The sequence below is a fragment of the Mugil cephalus genome, chromosome 3 (genome assembly GCF_022458985.1).
Source record: "Mugil cephalus isolate CIBA_MC_2020 chromosome 3, CIBA_Mcephalus_1.1, whole genome shotgun sequence".
Taxonomy (NCBI): Eukaryota; Metazoa; Chordata; class Actinopteri; order Mugiliformes; family Mugilidae; genus Mugil; species Mugil cephalus.
Window position 1 is genome coordinate 13,021,723 of NC_061772.1, and position 17,167 is coordinate 13,038,889.

The 17,167-nt window shown below is 43.5% G+C and overlaps 1 protein-coding gene across 2 annotated transcripts in view; it reads left to right on the plus strand.

Moving 5' to 3' along the window:
* The first annotated feature begins 596 nt into the window (after positions 1 to 596).
* The window catches only part of sema4bb (sema domain, immunoglobulin domain (Ig), transmembrane domain (TM) and short cytoplasmic domain, (semaphorin) 4Bb), a 54,348-nt gene continuing 37,777 nt past the window's right edge, over positions 597 to 17,167 (plus strand). The window contains exon 1 of one of the 2 annotated variants that reach the window (XM_047580270.1): positions 597 to 854. The gene's annotated coding sequence lies outside the window, so the exon portion shown is untranslated. Of the gene's footprint in view, positions 855 to 10,606; positions 10,821 to 17,167 lie in introns of those variants that run through there. The other variant, XM_047580269.1, reaches the window with a different exon arrangement.

Sequence of the window (17,167 nt, forward strand, 5' to 3'; positions counted from 1 at the left end):
GGTGTCCGTCAGTGCCTTTTCCAAACTGACAAGGGAGCCATTAGCCAGCCCTGAGTGTGTGTCCCGTGGTGAGAAGGGGCAGGATTGTGATTTTCTTTGTGTGTGTGTGTGTGTGTATGTCTAGAAAAGGGGAAAGAAAAGCAGCATCTGGAAGGCATCTGTATAGGAACGCTGTGAGGATATTTATTTATAGTTACCAAGGGGTTCAGAACATGATTCGTAAAACGTGCTTTGCACAGCTCTGATTATTATACGTTCTTGATTGTAGCTGTTGTTTACTGTATGTTCAGCTACGTCCACAACCACAGACACACACACACACAGGTGCAGGCACCATGACGACACTGCACTGTATGCAGCATGGACACAATCTTTAATCATCCAGTGGTCTGCTGCAGAGGGAGAATATACAGTGATGCAGACACAAACACAAACACAAGGACACACACATACACACACACACACACCTTCCCCCACCCATCGTCCACCCCCTGCAAACCTACCATTCCCTTCTCCATGATGTAATGCTATCAGACCCCTCCTCTGCTGTCTCTCCCTCCCTCCGTCTTTCACACACTCCTCTCTCTCTCTTCTTCCTCTCATTCGATTGGTGGCTCCCGCCTGCATCTGCTGGTTCAGCTCTGACTCCCTGCACACGCACGCACACACACATACACACACTCACACACACACACATATATGCAAGCACGCACACACACACACACAGACACACACACTCCCATGCTCCCTCTCACACACAGTCTTACACATACACTACCAGGGGGATTCCTCCGCCACTGCAGCCTCTGCTCGCTCCACCTGGCTCCTGTCTTCCGCTGTGGGGGGAAAACACGGTGAGTCCCTCCTTTCTGTTATGACAGCAGGCGACTGTGTTCCAAGTAAGACAAAAGGATGAGCGGACGTGCTTTTATTCTGCAGAGAGTGATGGGCAAACACCGGGAGGCAGTGCCGCCACTGCAGCCTGGGAGGAGAGGCTCGCAGCTGAGTTTGCGCTCGGAGTAATGAAGTGGCGTGAGGTTGCTCAGTTACTACAGATACCGGTCATCTCGGCGCTGGGTGCCATGGCAATAGATTTCCTCCAGTCAGGGTCTCGGGTTCATTGCGTGTCTGCGTCCTAGTAAGGTGCTGGAAGCCGTAGTGAGGTGCACGTGCGGGTGAGCTCAGCGTCTGTTGTGCATACGTGTGCGTGTGCAGCCTTAATTGGGAAGACTAAATATGCTCCAGGGTGTCGTGTGTGTTCTCTGATTTCCTCTGTGAGTAATGTCACTCACCTCTGAGAGAAGAGGGGGGGAAAAATGTTGGGAGGTGAATCACTTGAATGTAAAACCAAAGCTGCTACTGCATCAAGTTCCTGTGACGGTTCAGTTTGTGCTGCCAGCTGGACAGGGATGATGTGCTGGTCACAATAAAGCCCTGGCAGCCTCATTATGCACATATAGATTGTTTCCCTGATGACAAAACAGGGTGTGTGCTTGTGTTGTAAAGTTGTGCGCATGTGACATTTGGACACTCGCCTTTCCTGTCTTCTCCTTTCCCATTATGGGCACTGGGCTTTTTCACTGTGAGCCTCAGTGACACTGACCGTAATAAGAAGTCAGAAGTAATTCTATTATTGCCTCAGCTTTTGACTGCTAAATGACACAATAATGATAATTGAGTGAAATCAAATCACTGGTGCATTTCTCTTCCTCAGCCGAGGTTGACCGATTTGTTTTTGGTGTAACATTGCACTGCAACCTCACCTTTCATATCCATTGTGTTGAAATGTTAATATTTTATATGGCTGGTCTACTTCACATGTGGACACTCTCATAAGTAATTCATCCAGATGTTTTCCATATCTGTACCATATGGAGGGGGGGGGGGGGGGGGGGGGGGGGCAGACATGATTCTTTTCCATTTAAAAATAGAATATGGTTCTTTTTGAAGCTTGATTAGTACATTGGTGCGATCCATAATTCAAATAAATATCCACTATATCTGGAGACAAGTGTAATCCATCAAATTCCACCAGCTCACTGCTGGCTGCAAACCAAACAGCATATTTTCCAAGCTTGATCATCTGCATGCCATTCTTCAATTAAACAACAAACAAATTAGCCTGGCTGTGCCTTTCAGCTCGCTCATTATTATCAATGAATGCAGCCATAACCACACAGAAAGGAAGAAACACGCCCAAGATGCTCGGAAAGTCAGCTGTCCCTATTGACATTCTCTCTGCAGTCCCTCATGGCGAAGTGCGTGCAAATATGTTGGTGGATTTTTTAATCGATGATTAGCACATGAAACAGCTCTTGCTTGAGGCTGTTTAACTCATACGGAGCCTCCGTACCATGCATGAATGGAAAGTAATTAGGATGGTGGCCCAACAAATACTCCAATAAAGCAACAGGCAATGAGGAAATGCTGCACGGAGTCCGTTCCTATTGGCCGCAGAGGCATTATTTTGGTGCTTCAAAGGTTAGAGTGTGGTCATACTGAGATAGTTCATTGATTTCTTACTGTTTGAATCCCATTAGAGTCAACAATAGACACAGTGTTTGACCACTACCCCAAAGCCCTTTGGCAGTAAGTCCAGGAGCTAATATTGAAGTCATATACGGGATTTCTTTGAACTTGGATGAGACGTAACATGTTCATTTATCTTTTCACATTATATATTTTTGTCACCTGACACAGATTAATTTCCTGTGAAATGAAACTGAGCTTGAAGAACATAGTCTGCACGGTTTCATGCTAAATTAACTGATTAATAAGTAGCACAGTGGTGTGGTTTAATTGGGGCCTTCCTCTGTGCAGTTTGCATGTTCTCCCTGTGTCTGCGTGGGTTCTCTCCGGGTACTCCGACTTCCTCCGCCATCCAAAGACATGTTTGTTGGGTTCATGCTCGTTGATTCTAACTTGGCTGTAGGTGTGAGTGTGAATGGTTGTCTGTCTCTCTGTTTTAGCCCTGTCATAGACTTGAGACCCCGAGGCCTCTCGCCCAATGACAGCTGGGACAGGCTCCAGACCCCGCCCCCCTCCCCGTACACACACACACACACACACACACACAGATTGCGTACCGGGTCAAACTGATTAGATGATGAAGTAAATATACCTACAAACTAACTCAAGGTAAAACATTAAAACGCAATCAAATTAAACAGATCAATTATGTCAATATGTCATTGACTCCAAACCAAACGACTGTGTAAACAATATGGATTACATCACAAAGAAGGATTCACATCGCTCTGACTTGTTTCACTGTGGGCTCGGGCCCACAGTCCATATGGAGGCTTCCACACAAACTGTTTTTATCAGATTGTTTGATAGCTTTTTTTTCCATTTCCTCCAAACAGAAACACCACAAGTATTTCTAAGAATAAAACACGCGATGATGTGGAGCCTACTTATGGAAAATAACAAACCATGACAGCTGCTCTGGTTCTTCTACCCCAAACCAAAAACACTTGCGTTCTATGGGAACACCGAGGTGCTCTTTCACACAAACTGCCCAGCGAATGCCACCACAAAAAAATGTCTAATTTCCAACATTTACACGTGTTCTCTTGAACTCGTCTGCTGTTTAAATGCATTGATGAAAGTGGTGGGCTGTAAAAGGACACAGCTTGAGGCACAAGGATACCTGGCACGCCACAGTGGTTAGGCAGAGACTAAACTCAAAACAAAGGCTGAGAGCAAAGGAAAGTTTGGAGGATAATTCTTCTGTAATAGTTTAAAATATTGCACTTTCTCACTTTTAAATGTATCAGCTAAAATACTTGCTGGTATCTTCAATGTTGCTGAAATTTCATTGTGTTTTCAATGAGCTTTTGTTATTTCTTTAAATTCCCCAAACCTCCACAGAGCCTCACCGAAATCCCAGCAGCTCTAAGTTTTGTAGATCTTTAATTTCTAACTCTTTAATTTTAAGAAAGGACCTCAAACACCTTAACGCATAAACCTCCTACGAGACCCCAGAAATTCATACATTTTAATGTTACTTTCCGTTAACGCTGTGTCGTGTTAAATGTCATGATTAATGAATTTATTTGAAAGTAAAAATCCAAAACCTCATTAATTCCTTCTCTGTGCCCGGAGGCTTTCTTCCACGGCCCTCCCCCTTCCCGCTGTGCAGCTGTGCAGGACCTTCACCTATGCCCTCCTGCTGCGGCGCCCACAACCTCCCTGCTTCAGAAGCACGAGGAAAGAGCCAGACAAAGGAAATCTATGCACTGAGCAAACACCAGCCCACCGACGTCTTCATTTAAACCGCGCTGGCCGTCACTGACATGACTTCCCTTGAGCTCTCAGGGGGGAAACCAAACCACATTAAGGTGCATTAATCTCATAACGTCCTATAGAGCTGATATTAACGCCACATGTCAGCCCATCCCCCGACTCTGCCAGACAACAGATACTGCTTCTTAATCGTTAAAGAAGATAAAGAGGCATCTTTATCCGGTGCGTCAAGAGTTTGATCTTTGCCACATGCTGGAATTCCTTTATCTGTTTTGTGTTTGTTTTTCTGTCTTAGTGTGTGCTATTTTTCTTTGACATTGCTGTTTACTGACCCAAATATGCAATAAGGCTGATCCACCAATATAGGCTGCTGTTGCTCCTCTGACTCTGACACTTTCCCTAATTCAAGTTTGTCTTTTTATCAGGTGTGTTGACAAAAATCCGTACTGTTCACTGGTATCTTCAGTCATCCACTCCTCAGCATTTTCCTCATTGAGATGCACAGACGAGTCCTAGCTCCAATTACATTATTTGGATGAATTCAAAAAGCTCATTCAGATATGACCGAACACGTAAGGAATGAAAGCGGCAGCTCGCCATAAACACAGAGTTGGCTGTGGGGCAGGAGGGGCGGAGGGTGGTGGTGAAAACAGGGCGACACCACCTCTCTTGTCATTGATAAGCGCACAAGCTGCCACCTGTGGCAACCAAGTGATTTTCACTCTTTCTCTGTGACGCTGTTTGGTTTCATTGACATGACAACATTGCCTCCTTCCTAATGGACCAATTCCCTCAAATTCACTCCACTCACCTCTACTTGCATCCAGCCGCGTGGACAGCTCAATTTGGACAGATTTTGGGACATTTGTCATATTTCTACCTTGTCTTTTGAACAGTGGGGAGCGAGAGATTATTTTTGTGATGCTCTGTGTTTTACAGGAGCTACTGTGAAAGCTGAAGCCTGTTGATTTTCCGGTGTAATCGGCTCTTTCTGTCCGTTGTACTTTGCGGTCATGCTGGTGTGCTAGCTAGCAGAGAGGCAACACTGAAAGACTTACCATTTACCATGTGATGGATTGTCATGAAATTTGTTCCCCTCAACAGGATTCCTGTGCAAGGTTGACTTTTCAGTCAGCACCATCACCGGGTCAAAACTTCAGTTTGTCCCCTAGTTAAGCTCATGAACCTGCAGAACTACCCGATTTAGTGCCTTTCAGCCTCAGCTGTGCTCTAAAGCTTCCAAATCCAAACTGCATTAACAATGGTATTCAGTACGCACTACATACTAAACTGATTCAGAATAATTTATGCAGAAAGACATCAACATATTTTACCATTTCTCTCTTGCAGGAATGTGATACAGAAATTCAGCTTCACATATCAAGATTAACATGTTTGGTCCAGTCGGTTATTGTTCTGTTTTCCAAGATATTTTGGAACCGTTTCAACACCACCCACGAATTCTTATTTTTTTAGCTATGAGCTGCTACTCCATGTCCTCTGTGAACTGCATTGTACACACAGAAATCATCCATTCAATCTGCAAGCGGCCTGCTTAGCATCTACTCGTTGACACAGCACGTCTACCAAAAAATTAGAGCTGCTTGACATCAGCGCGTTGGCATTGTCAGAGTGAGCAGAAGCTGATATTAGCATTTAGCTCGAAGCAGTGTTGTGAATTATCTTGTCAAAAGGTGTTGTGGCTGCGTACGAAGCATTTCACATCCAGCTTTCCGTATGAGTAGATACTTTACGATTGGCACGATTGGTTCACTTTCAGCATGCAGAGAGGTGAGCTGTTGAGCAATGATGGTTTCTCTGAAAAACACAAAGAAATAAATGTTATTGCCATCCGATCTCAGAAAACATGTGGTCGGAAAAATCATAGTTTTTAATTTAACTTAAAGGTTTTAAAACAGCGAATCAATCAGCGAGTCTCTGATATATGACCGATCTGTCACAACTACGCAGCTCATGTATAGAGGAAGCAGTAGAAACTTTCGGATCCGAGTGTTGCATCATGAATCATCAGTGTGAAGAGAGAAGGTCTCCTGCGAAGAGAGAGGGTGAGTGAGATGAGGAGATATTTTTGGGGCCGACAAGGTGAGGACACGGGGATGAGTCGAGTGCTGTTAGCTGTGCAGGAGGCACCTGTGGCGGACTGCGCTGACTTAACGTGTCAGCCTGCAGCACAGCCTGTGCTCAGAGTTTGACCTTGTTGCTCGTCAACAACTTTTGAGTCCTTACCAATGAATACTGCACTTAATTTGTGAATTTAACATATATATGTAAAGTTTTTTTGTAGAATTGTCTGTTTTTCTCTGCAGGGTGAGGGAAATGCATCTGTTGTCAGCTAGCTCCAGCTGCACCATACCCAGCTGTTCTGTAAACTAAATGCTAACGCGCTAACAAGACACTCATGCATTTCTGCTCATGAACAATGTCAACCACCCTCTACACGACACCAGAGAAGCAAGTTCAGGGACAGGTTGCTGCCCCACAGACAGGTTGAGGATGTCGTTTGTCCCTCAGGACATAAGACTCTACCAATTATACTATTGTATATTTTTTATACAGCATTATATATTCATATTATTATATAACAAATGCGATGAATCTACTGAATTGTTTCTATGCATAGATAACAGAGCTCAGTTAATCACAACCCTGCCACATCGGCAGGAAAGAACGCTTCGCTAATAACTATTCATTTTACAACTGCGAGCTACAAGCAAAGTGGAAATTGTTTTGTAGGATTCCCAAAGATCCGGCAAGACGACTGATGTGGATTAATGCAATAAAACGCGGAGGAAGCATAAAACGGAGCAGTGAGATCCCTCAAGAAACAGATTTTTCTGTAGCGATCACTTCCTATCAGGGACAGAATCAAGCGTTTTCCAAGCTAATACCTTGTTAATGTTCAACACTGAGCACTAAAAGCACTTAAACTACTCACAATGGGAAAGAAATTTGGGAACACAGTACAGTACAACGCACTTGTATGATAAATAAAAATAAAAGAATAATTTTGTGTATGTTGCATTTGGATATTCATGTAAACTGTGTTAACGTCATAAAACACTGAAAGACTCTTTAGACTATACGTTATGCTGCTGTTGTGACAGATAACAGAGATGCTGTTTTTTAGCCGATAAACTCCAAAACTGGATGATTTCTACCCCTCCATACTCTCGTATGCTCTCGTACGTAGTTCTATATATTCGGATACTACAGGTCAGGAACATTGTCTTCACTGGCTGTTTTACTGCTCAAAAAAAGCACACCTGAGGCATGATAAGAGTCAGTGATATGCAAATCTGTTGAGTTTTGCCATGTAATGCTCATTTTGTAATTGTTTAAAGGGTAGTAAACTCTAGCGGCCTGAAATCCGCACTGATTCAAAGTCACGCGACACCCAGAGCTCTATAGGAACGTAGATTTTTTAGAGTTTACATTTTTGGTTGATACTTTGGTCATAAACAAAAGCCTCGGACAAGTTTGGAGTTGATTTTGGTGTTAAAGGTAAAGCTAGAGGATCACCATAACTCATCAGGGTTCATCCTCTGGCACCACGAACGTCTGCGTAGATTTAATGGCAGTAAATTCCACACTTGTTGAGACGTTGAACAACTGCCTGCTAAAGCGCTAATGTGGCTCAGAAAACACTCTTGTGGTTTACTCCAAAAGCAGAACAATTTCTTTTTGTTGCCTGAAACAAACTATGTGGGGCAGTTTCACAAAGAAGAAAATCGTTGATCCCATTGTTGATCTCAGTGACATAAGCTTGGCTCTACCGTGAGCTGCGACTATTTAGGGCTTTTGTCGGGTGGGTAAATCCTCAAAAGATTTAGGCAGATCTCCAAATCTGATGTTGTCTGTCATATACTTAACCCCAATAAAAGCTCCATGGGTGGGCGTGACCTCAATATGAATGGCTGCTGTGTGGGCTTCAAGCGTTCAAGTTCACATGCTACGACGTGGGGATGCAGTTCAGTGGCAAACTGAGGGCGATGTGGTCAATAACGGAGCTTGCTTCTTTCATCAAAGTGTAAATTGCCCCACATAGGCACCAACATGCTCATTAGCAGAAGGTATAATTCTTATCAAAGTGCTTCAACCAAAGCTGCGGAGCTACTATCTTCCCTTTGGGAGGGGCGATGTGTGGGGACTACATGGCACTTTTCTTCTGCTTTTGGAAGTTTGAGTTGAATGTGCAAAGGCTACTTTGCACATTTTTAATCTGTTTGATTTTGTAAAACTCAAAGAGAATAGGAAAAGTAATACAAATTCTTTAGAGGAATTTGCTGAGTGGTCTATCCACCCCCTGTTGTTTCAAGCCCCGAATTCTGCATAAGTTGGACGATTGTAATCTTCTCAGAAGTAATCCTTGTTTGAATTTGAGGGATTACAAAAGTCTCAACAGATAAAGAAGAACAGCTTTGATTGGATGTGCAGTATGTCTGAGAATATACAGCAAAGAGAGATTAAACCGATGGCAAACCTGTCAGAACAGGTCAACATTTGCACAAAGTAAGTGTCAGGGCGCCGCACGTCGAGCTACCTGAACGCAGCCTCGAGCATTCTGCCCTGACTGTGGTGCTGTCATCACATTTCTTTGTGTTAACACTCAAAATATCAGACAAATAGCCACACTGTCGCATGTCATTGAAAGCAAGGAGCTGGAGAATTGTTCATGCTATCTTCTGTGCACGTATCCACGAGCTTAATTATAATTTTAACGCGATGTCCGGAGCACAGCGGAGGGGATGGAAACACTGCCGGTAGTTTTGAACTCTAAAGGAAAACTAGCTGACTGGAGTCCACAGGACGTTCTTATGGTTTTCTGAGGCGCAAAAAGAGATTACATGAATGGCTGAGTCTGGCTGCGCTCAGGTCTTTGCCTTTGTATATAATCCCCTGTAATTCTCTTTGTGGTCGCGCTCTCAGGTGTCATTCATTGTTTGATGGTTGCAGGGTGACGCCAAGACAAGAGACACAGAGGAAGACTGATACCCAACACGGCAGAGCAGGAAAACGAAGAAATATCTGCCACTGTCTGAATCTCAGAGATGTTGAAATATATCTCATCCTCTCTAGAACCAGACACTCATTTGAAGCTAGTGCAACAAATGCATTCAAAAAAACACAAAACCTGCACTAAATCTTTGCTTCAAGAAGGTTATAGCATTCAGCATTTGTTTAAAATATCTGAGAGACTTGTTGATTGAACTGAGTTTTCATTTTGAGGCTGTGGTTTGCTGTACCCTCACATATTTCTGTTATTTTGACAACCCCATTTTAGTCAGTGCGCTTGACTAAATAACAGGTGTGTAATAATAATAAATAAGTGTTTAATTCGATACAATTAAACATCACCACAAAATAAATCCTCTCAAATCATCATAAAAGCAAATCACCACATTTCTGACGTAGCTTCAATGTAAAAAATGAACTTTATAACAGTCATAAAGGGGTAGTGTACCTAATGTTTTGGTATACTGCAAAACATACTCAAGGGCATGGGTATTCAACATTTTACAGACCATGAACCCCCAACTGATGGAGAGATTAAGTAGGGAGCCCCTACTATATGTGCTCTATATTAAACTCTGCCTAGTGCTATTTATAAATATACATTACTATTATCATTTTGCGTTCAATATTAAGCTATTCAAATAATACACAGGTTCAAATATTTTTTATTTATGTCAAACTTGTGCAATAGTATGGTGGCCAAACATAAACGTACCTGACATAAACATACATACATGGAATTTCACCTAAGGACTGAATAGACTCTCTTTAAATTTGCAGGGGAATAATAATAATAACAAAATGTATATATAAAAATGTCTAATCAACCAAAGATTTTGCGACCCCTCTTGCAGTACCTCCGCGGACCCCCTAGGGGTCACGGAACCCCTGTTGAAGACTTTCGCTCATGGGTATTTGTCAGAGATTTTAATAGAAATTAATAAACTACTCCCCCCTCCTTTGACACAAGTTGGACAGATGTTGACATTGAACATATAAATAATTAATAAATTATTACATAAAACGTTTTTTTCTCGATTTTCCTTTTCTTTTTTTCAAAATAAAAAAAGGCAACCGATCCTTTTACACTCACTTTTTTCCTCATGTCAAAAAAACAAAACAAAAACAAAACAAATATTCTCTGTTTAAATCTGCAGCATATATTATGACAATAAATTTGCGTGTGCATTTATCATTTCCTCGGACTGGACCCGTGAGCCGTGTCACCTGTGATGTTTTCTCTGGGCGATCCCACATGTGTGCTGCAGGCTCGAGACTGAGCGTGTGTGATGTGGGAGGAGCCAAAGTTTGGAGGCTTGAAAGCGACCAGGCTTCACTTTGTAGTGGAGGAGGCTCGCCTTTGCGCTCGGAGGATGGACTTTACCGCACGGACACGCAAATGGACTCGGTAACGTACGGGCTTGAGCGCACTTGAAGGATTTAGACGTTGTTTCGGTCCGTTTCTCGACACTTTGTATCCAGCCACAGTGAGGACTTCTGCCGGGGTGGAGCGTTTTCTCCGCCGCAGCTCGTGGATGGTAAGGTCTTTTTGTGTCTGCTCGGTGCTCTTTTGGTTTCCACGTTGAACACCTTTACAGACCAGCAGAGATAAGCCGCAGTAAAAACGGATTTTAAATGATTATGTTTACTATTTTTTTCCCCCCACCGGAATAACAGCTTAATTAGTGGAGCTCTTTATTTATCTAGTGCTGAGTCAATTTATCCTAAGACTGGATCATTAAGGAGCAGGCTGCTATGTCCTATTTTAGTTAGTAAAAACAGGATATTTTCTACATATGGTTTGTGTTCTTGCTCAACTCAGAGCTGCTTAGTTGTCATATCTACCACAGATGTGCTTGGTTAAGGTCTAATGTACATCCCCAAAATGAAAACTCATAGATCAGAATGAAAACTAACATCCTGCCAGCTCTAGCAGTGATTTACAAAGCACTAGGTTGTGTGTAGGTGCTTCAGACAGACCAATAGACTTGCCCCTCTGTTTTTCCCGACTGCCCATGTGGGCAAACAGCTGCTGTTTGCATCCAGCTCAAAAGGAACAACAAACCAGCCCTGATGCTCTGGCTCTGCTTTGTTTCTTTCCACCTGATTTGAAGAAACATTGGGTGCAAGCGTGCAGCTGCTGAGCCTCGATTAATCATTCATTCCTCTGAACGCGGTGGGGAGTCTCTGGGAATTGATTCTGCCCAAACTTTACGCTCGCTTAATGGCACTGTGCTTGTTTCCTGTTATTCTCGTCCAAATAGCCGTCCCCTCTTATCTCTGCTGGCGTGTTGTAAAATGTGTTGACACAGCTCCCATATCACTCTGCATTTCTACGAACCAGACGCAGTTGGAGCTGCTGGACCGAATCGGGTGGTTATGATGCACATGGGAAGACTCTTGGTGTTCAGATTGTGTTGATATTTGGAGTCGGACTGTAAATGATCGGCGGAGGGGATTTTTTTCCCCTTGAAGTTTGTTTAGTAATAAAAAAACTAATGGTTCTTACTGTAAAAAAAGAAAACCTCCTTACGAAACATTTTCTCTAGAATCATAATGCCTGATGCGTCACCCCATCGTCCCTCTCTTTCTCACACACACACGCACTTATGCACACACGGACCCCCACCCCCTCCCCATCCACACGCTCAAACACTCAAAACAAACACACAGTCTCCACCCAACACTCCACCCGCTGTAACAACTTCAGAGGAATGGTCAGCATGTGGAGAGGTTGTGGTAAAGAGTCGGAGGGGAAGTGGAAACCGGGAAAGGGGAGACACTCGACTGCTTTTAACCCCCAGAAGGTTAGTGATATCCCATGCAGTTATCCAGTGGGATAGGAATTAGTCATTGTGTACTGATGGGAACTTGCGTGTCCAGAATCCCCCCGTGCAGCCTCCTATCCACTGCAGAGATGTGGGAAAAGAACATTTTGCTGGGGTGAAGCCAGCTCACACCCAGGAACGCAACAGGCACAGAGCGAGCCACGCTTCCAGCTCCATCAGCTGAGTCGAGTTTGTGCAGGAAACTTCAAAAAGTGTTTGTTGTTCATCCCAAATAGAAATAAAAGCGTATAAGGAAAAAAAAAAAACATGTTTTCTCTGAGGTTTCGCCTCAGCTGAAACATTTGGCAGCGAAGGCGCCTCAGTTTGAGGAGTCTGCGAGGATCGTTTTAGCGTTGCTGCAACCTAAACTGTGAAAAGTCACACTTCGCCTTTACACACTGGCGTTAAGGTTTAATGGTTCACATTTGCATTCAGTAAAACTTGGCCGCAGACCCGTTTGCTGACTGCGTCTGCTATGCTCTTTCGCATAGCTTTGTCTGCCAGTTGCAGGGCCATTCATATTCAGTGCGACCTGCGGGTCCTGCAGACGGGCTGGCCGGGCCCTGCAGGGGAGGGTGGGGGGGGGGGTTAGACGCCGGGAGGACTCCGGGTACAGGTGATGTTTCTCCGAGGCTGTCCTGATGAGCCTGGAATTCCTTTACAGATGGGATTTTCTACATTTTAGCGTCGCTTTCCGCTCTGGCAGGTCTTTCACAAACAGATCTGTCTTTGATAGCGAGAACATGTGTTCCACACAGGACCTCCATCTGTAGCTGCGCTTCATACTTATCACTGCTCGACCGCAGAATTACACCACTCCCAACAGGCACGCTGTGAACTTGCTTAACTCTGTCTGAAAGAATTTACATAGCGCACTGAGATTTGTTAATGTGGTTTCTGCGCTGTCTCTTAATGTGATTCATATTTCTAAAGTAACTCTACGGTAATCCCATAGTCTACTACAAGTATTTGTATTTTTCATGCTGACTAATTGACATTCAGCCGTGTTTGGGAGCGGAGCTGCAAAAGCAGGTTTGATAACACGTGTTGACCCTTTTGGGTTTATTTTAAAGGAAGGTTTATATATCTTGGCCGCATCCGTCAGACAAGTATTTAAGCTGACCAGAAGTGCCCCGTGCGCCGCCTCGGATGAGTGCTTAACTAAGGTGGCTGCTGTCTTTGGATGGAAACACATTATGTAACGTGTTCTTCTCCAGAGAGAAATGAACGTCTCCTCCGTTTTCACTCTCTCGTGTTTTGAAAGAAACGTAGAGAAGAAGATAAACTGTGACGTCGTAATGGAAAACAGACCTGCAACGTGCCTGGAATGTTTTTCCAGGAGAATCTGCTGATAACCTTATCTTATATTTCATTAGAGGGCGATATGGAAATGGTTATTGTGTTTTCTTGTTTGCCTTCTCGCGACCGAGTGTTTACACGAGGAAAGTACAAAATGGACCCAAATTATTTGGTTATGGAAACAAAGAACAGGAGGGGGAGCTCACCAGGCCCATTCGGCGAAGGGAACTGCTGCAGTTTTATTTTTATTTCTTTTCGCACGTTGCCTGTTTCCAAAGTGGGCCTTGCTTCCATCTACGAATTATAGTTCTGCTTTGCACTTTTACATGAAAAAGCAAACTTTATGTGTTGATATAAGCAAGACTAGGTGCAGAAGGGTTATTTATAGTAGGGACTGTTTGAAAATTATTATGAGGGAAGGTGGTGCGGTAGAAGGGGAGTTTTTTTTTTTTTTTCCCTCGCTGTTTTGTTTTTGTGAGACAGCTTTTTCTCACCGTTTTAAGTCCGCCTCTGCTGAAGTCTTTTTCCAAAAACATGCGTTTTTGTCCCGTGTGTGGGTTCTCGTTCTGTGTGTGCATCGCGCATGAGAACTCCAGTGGATGGTGAACGACAGGTGGCAGTTGCGTGGCCAGATCTGCTGCAAGGCCGCAGAAAAGAAGATGGCAAACAGGTTAACGTGGAGACTTTAGAAATATTTACACCACAAACCCTTTCAAATGTGTTGATACACACTGTTTTGGGGAATAAAATTGCATGTTATATCCGCATTATGTGAGCATTTGAGACTCCAGAGCGACGGGAATATGTGAACATTTACAAAAACTTTTTTCTGTTTCCAATTTGGCTTGAATGTGGCTACAGGTTATGCAGTTGTTGCATTAACATATTTAAAATGAGTGTTTTTTTTGTTTTTTTTTGCTCTAAAGTAACAATTTATTGCACTATGACACCTTTTTTAGACTTTCTCCACTGGCAACTCATTTTTGTACACTCCCTTAACTATATATATATATATATATCTATCTAAAAAAGCCTGGTTTTGACTTCTATTGAAGTGTCTCTAGAAATAAATTCATCATAATGTTAACAGTGTATCTGATCATTTCCAATTATTTCCCTTTGTAAATGTTACAGAGGACAATAAATGAGTAATGACACCGTTCCCTGTCTGTGTCATGTATCGGCCGTTATCAGCAGGACTGTTGCCAGCAGGGACCACGCTGTTGACTTATTGCTTCCTTTATTGGCAGCGACTGCTCTCAGAGACAAAGACGGAGCCCGTACCTGACAGTAAACAAGGCAGAAGGGCTTCAGCTGTTCCTTTTGAAGTCGACGCGTTTACTGAGAGTAAACAGCCAACTGCCTTGAAGCGGCGAGCCTGACAAATGACTCGGGCGAACTGTGTCGCGTTTCCACTTGGGATGAGTAATGCGAACGTTTTTGTGGTCAAGGCTCGTGGCGGCGACCGATCGACACTCATACCTGAACGCTGAGGTGACCGCGGCTCGGGTCTGACAGGGTGAAGCGGGGACTGGGAACAGAAAACAGTCATCTGATACGCTTGTAAATCCTATTGCACTGCTTGTCAAGTCGCGTAAAGAAATGAGTCCTCACATCGGTTTAACTGCGGGGATTAATCGTGCCCCCAAACTCTTATGTGCGAGTCATGAGATGAATAGCCCACTATGGATACCCAGGCCCTTGGGTTTGATGGAGTAATTAGCAGATGAACTGTGATGCTAGCACAGCATGATCCAGACCTCACAAAGGCCTTTTATTGTGCGATTGCATGACTGTAAATCTGCAGCTCTCCTTTGTCACGCCACAGAGTTTGTTCACAGTCTTGACTGACATCACCATCGAGCCAGCTCACAAATGAGACGCTGTGTCCATTCGCAGCTTTCACAACAATAGTGTTTCTTGTACATCTGGCCGAGGAATAAATGAACCCGGTTGGACGATCGCTGATTTCAGTCAGTCCATGCAGCCCTAAGCTGAGTAGTGGAAATTTCAATTCCTTTTTTGTAATTTTTCCACCCAAGGCTCCAATCACATGGATTTCCTGATTGGTCAGCGCACGTCATTAATCTGAACAGGTCGTCACGGTCCAAGCGTGGCGAGGTTTTCGCTCCAGAATCGCATAATAAACAAAAGAATATTGATGTATTTTCCAGTGATCCCGTAACCTAATCGAAATCATTTTTCAGCAATGTGAAGTTATTTCCTGAAGTCGCTTTCACGTCTCCGAAGGTTGCCATAGTTCCTGTAACGGCGCTGTGTTGAGTGGGAAATTATGCCTCCCCTCACACTGCGTTCTGACTGACACGCGGATCATTATTGACGCTTTCCGAGGTTTTTCAAGAACCGATCTCCCACGGTTCCCCCGTCGGGCTTGCATAATTCGAGGCGAGGGCAAGGCCGTATCAGACGGAATAAGGTGACCCCGGCTCTCCTTTAAGCACTTATCTCCTCCGCCAGTTCTGCTTCACTCGCTCGTTTGAAATGATAATTGCAGCTTCCTGCATGGCGGACGCTGAGCAGTATGTACACTAATGTAAAAGGGAGCTTGGATATTCCTCAGAGCATATTCGGGCTCGGGATCACACTGAAAGCGGTGTCGCAGCCCGCTCTTTGCTCTCCATTACAGCTCAGTGTGGATGTGCCATGTTGGAATGAACCTCACAGACGTCCTGGCGCTAACCTTAAAGTTACCACAGAGGGATCAATGCCTTTGACACGAACACACGTACACGTACTGTAATTCAGGGGTCTTCAACATTTTTCAGGTCAAAGAACCCAAAACTGATGGAGAGATTAAGTAGGGACCCGCTACCTACTATATGTGTTCTATATTAAACTAGTGCTATTTATAAATATACGTTATTATTATCATTTTGCATTCACTATTAAGCTATTCAGATAATGCACTGGTTCAAATATTATTTATTTATTTATTTCAAATATGTGCAAGAATAGAGTGGCCGTGCAACTGCCGAGAATATAAACATATCTGGCATAAACATTCATGGGTTTTCAAATATGGGACAAAATAGGCTCTCTTCATATTTGTGGGACAAAATTTAAAAAAAAAAAAAAAAAGTTGAAAACCTATGCTCTAGTTAAACAATGAACAAGGTCAGTCTGGCTGCTCAGGGTCATGTAAAACCAATTAGGACCTCTGCAGTAGCCAGCATGGTGCCTGACTAAAATGGGAGAAGGAGGTTTAATAAGGTTAAAAAACATTAGTATGTTCTTATGGATGATAAAATGACACAGAAACAGAAACAGTCGTTACATCATTACTGGAAACTAGTGGAAAGACGACACAGGTCTACGTTAAAACCGTATAAATACTTGCTAATGGTTCCATGTGAAATGGAATACAGTTATTAAGCATTTTTAACACTTAACCTCTGTCGGATGTGATGTAACGGATTTATTGCAGATTAATAGAATTTCCGCAACATATGTCATCACTGAATGTTTCTGGGTTGAGTCGCACACTTTGATCCAAATTCACTTCCACCCCGTGACCGGTTGAACCCTGGCTGAGTGGATTTGGGGTCAGGAGAAGTGACAGAAGGAGAAGGACATTAATTTTGCCCTTTTTTTCCTCCAGTGAAACCTTGAGTTCTCTAAAGCATCCCTGTCATGTTTTTGAAGGCAGCAGGGACGTATCCACGGGAGGATACATTACAGAGAGTCATCAACACAAAGATGATTCTCTGAATTATTAATAACGCGTGCCGCAAAAAGTC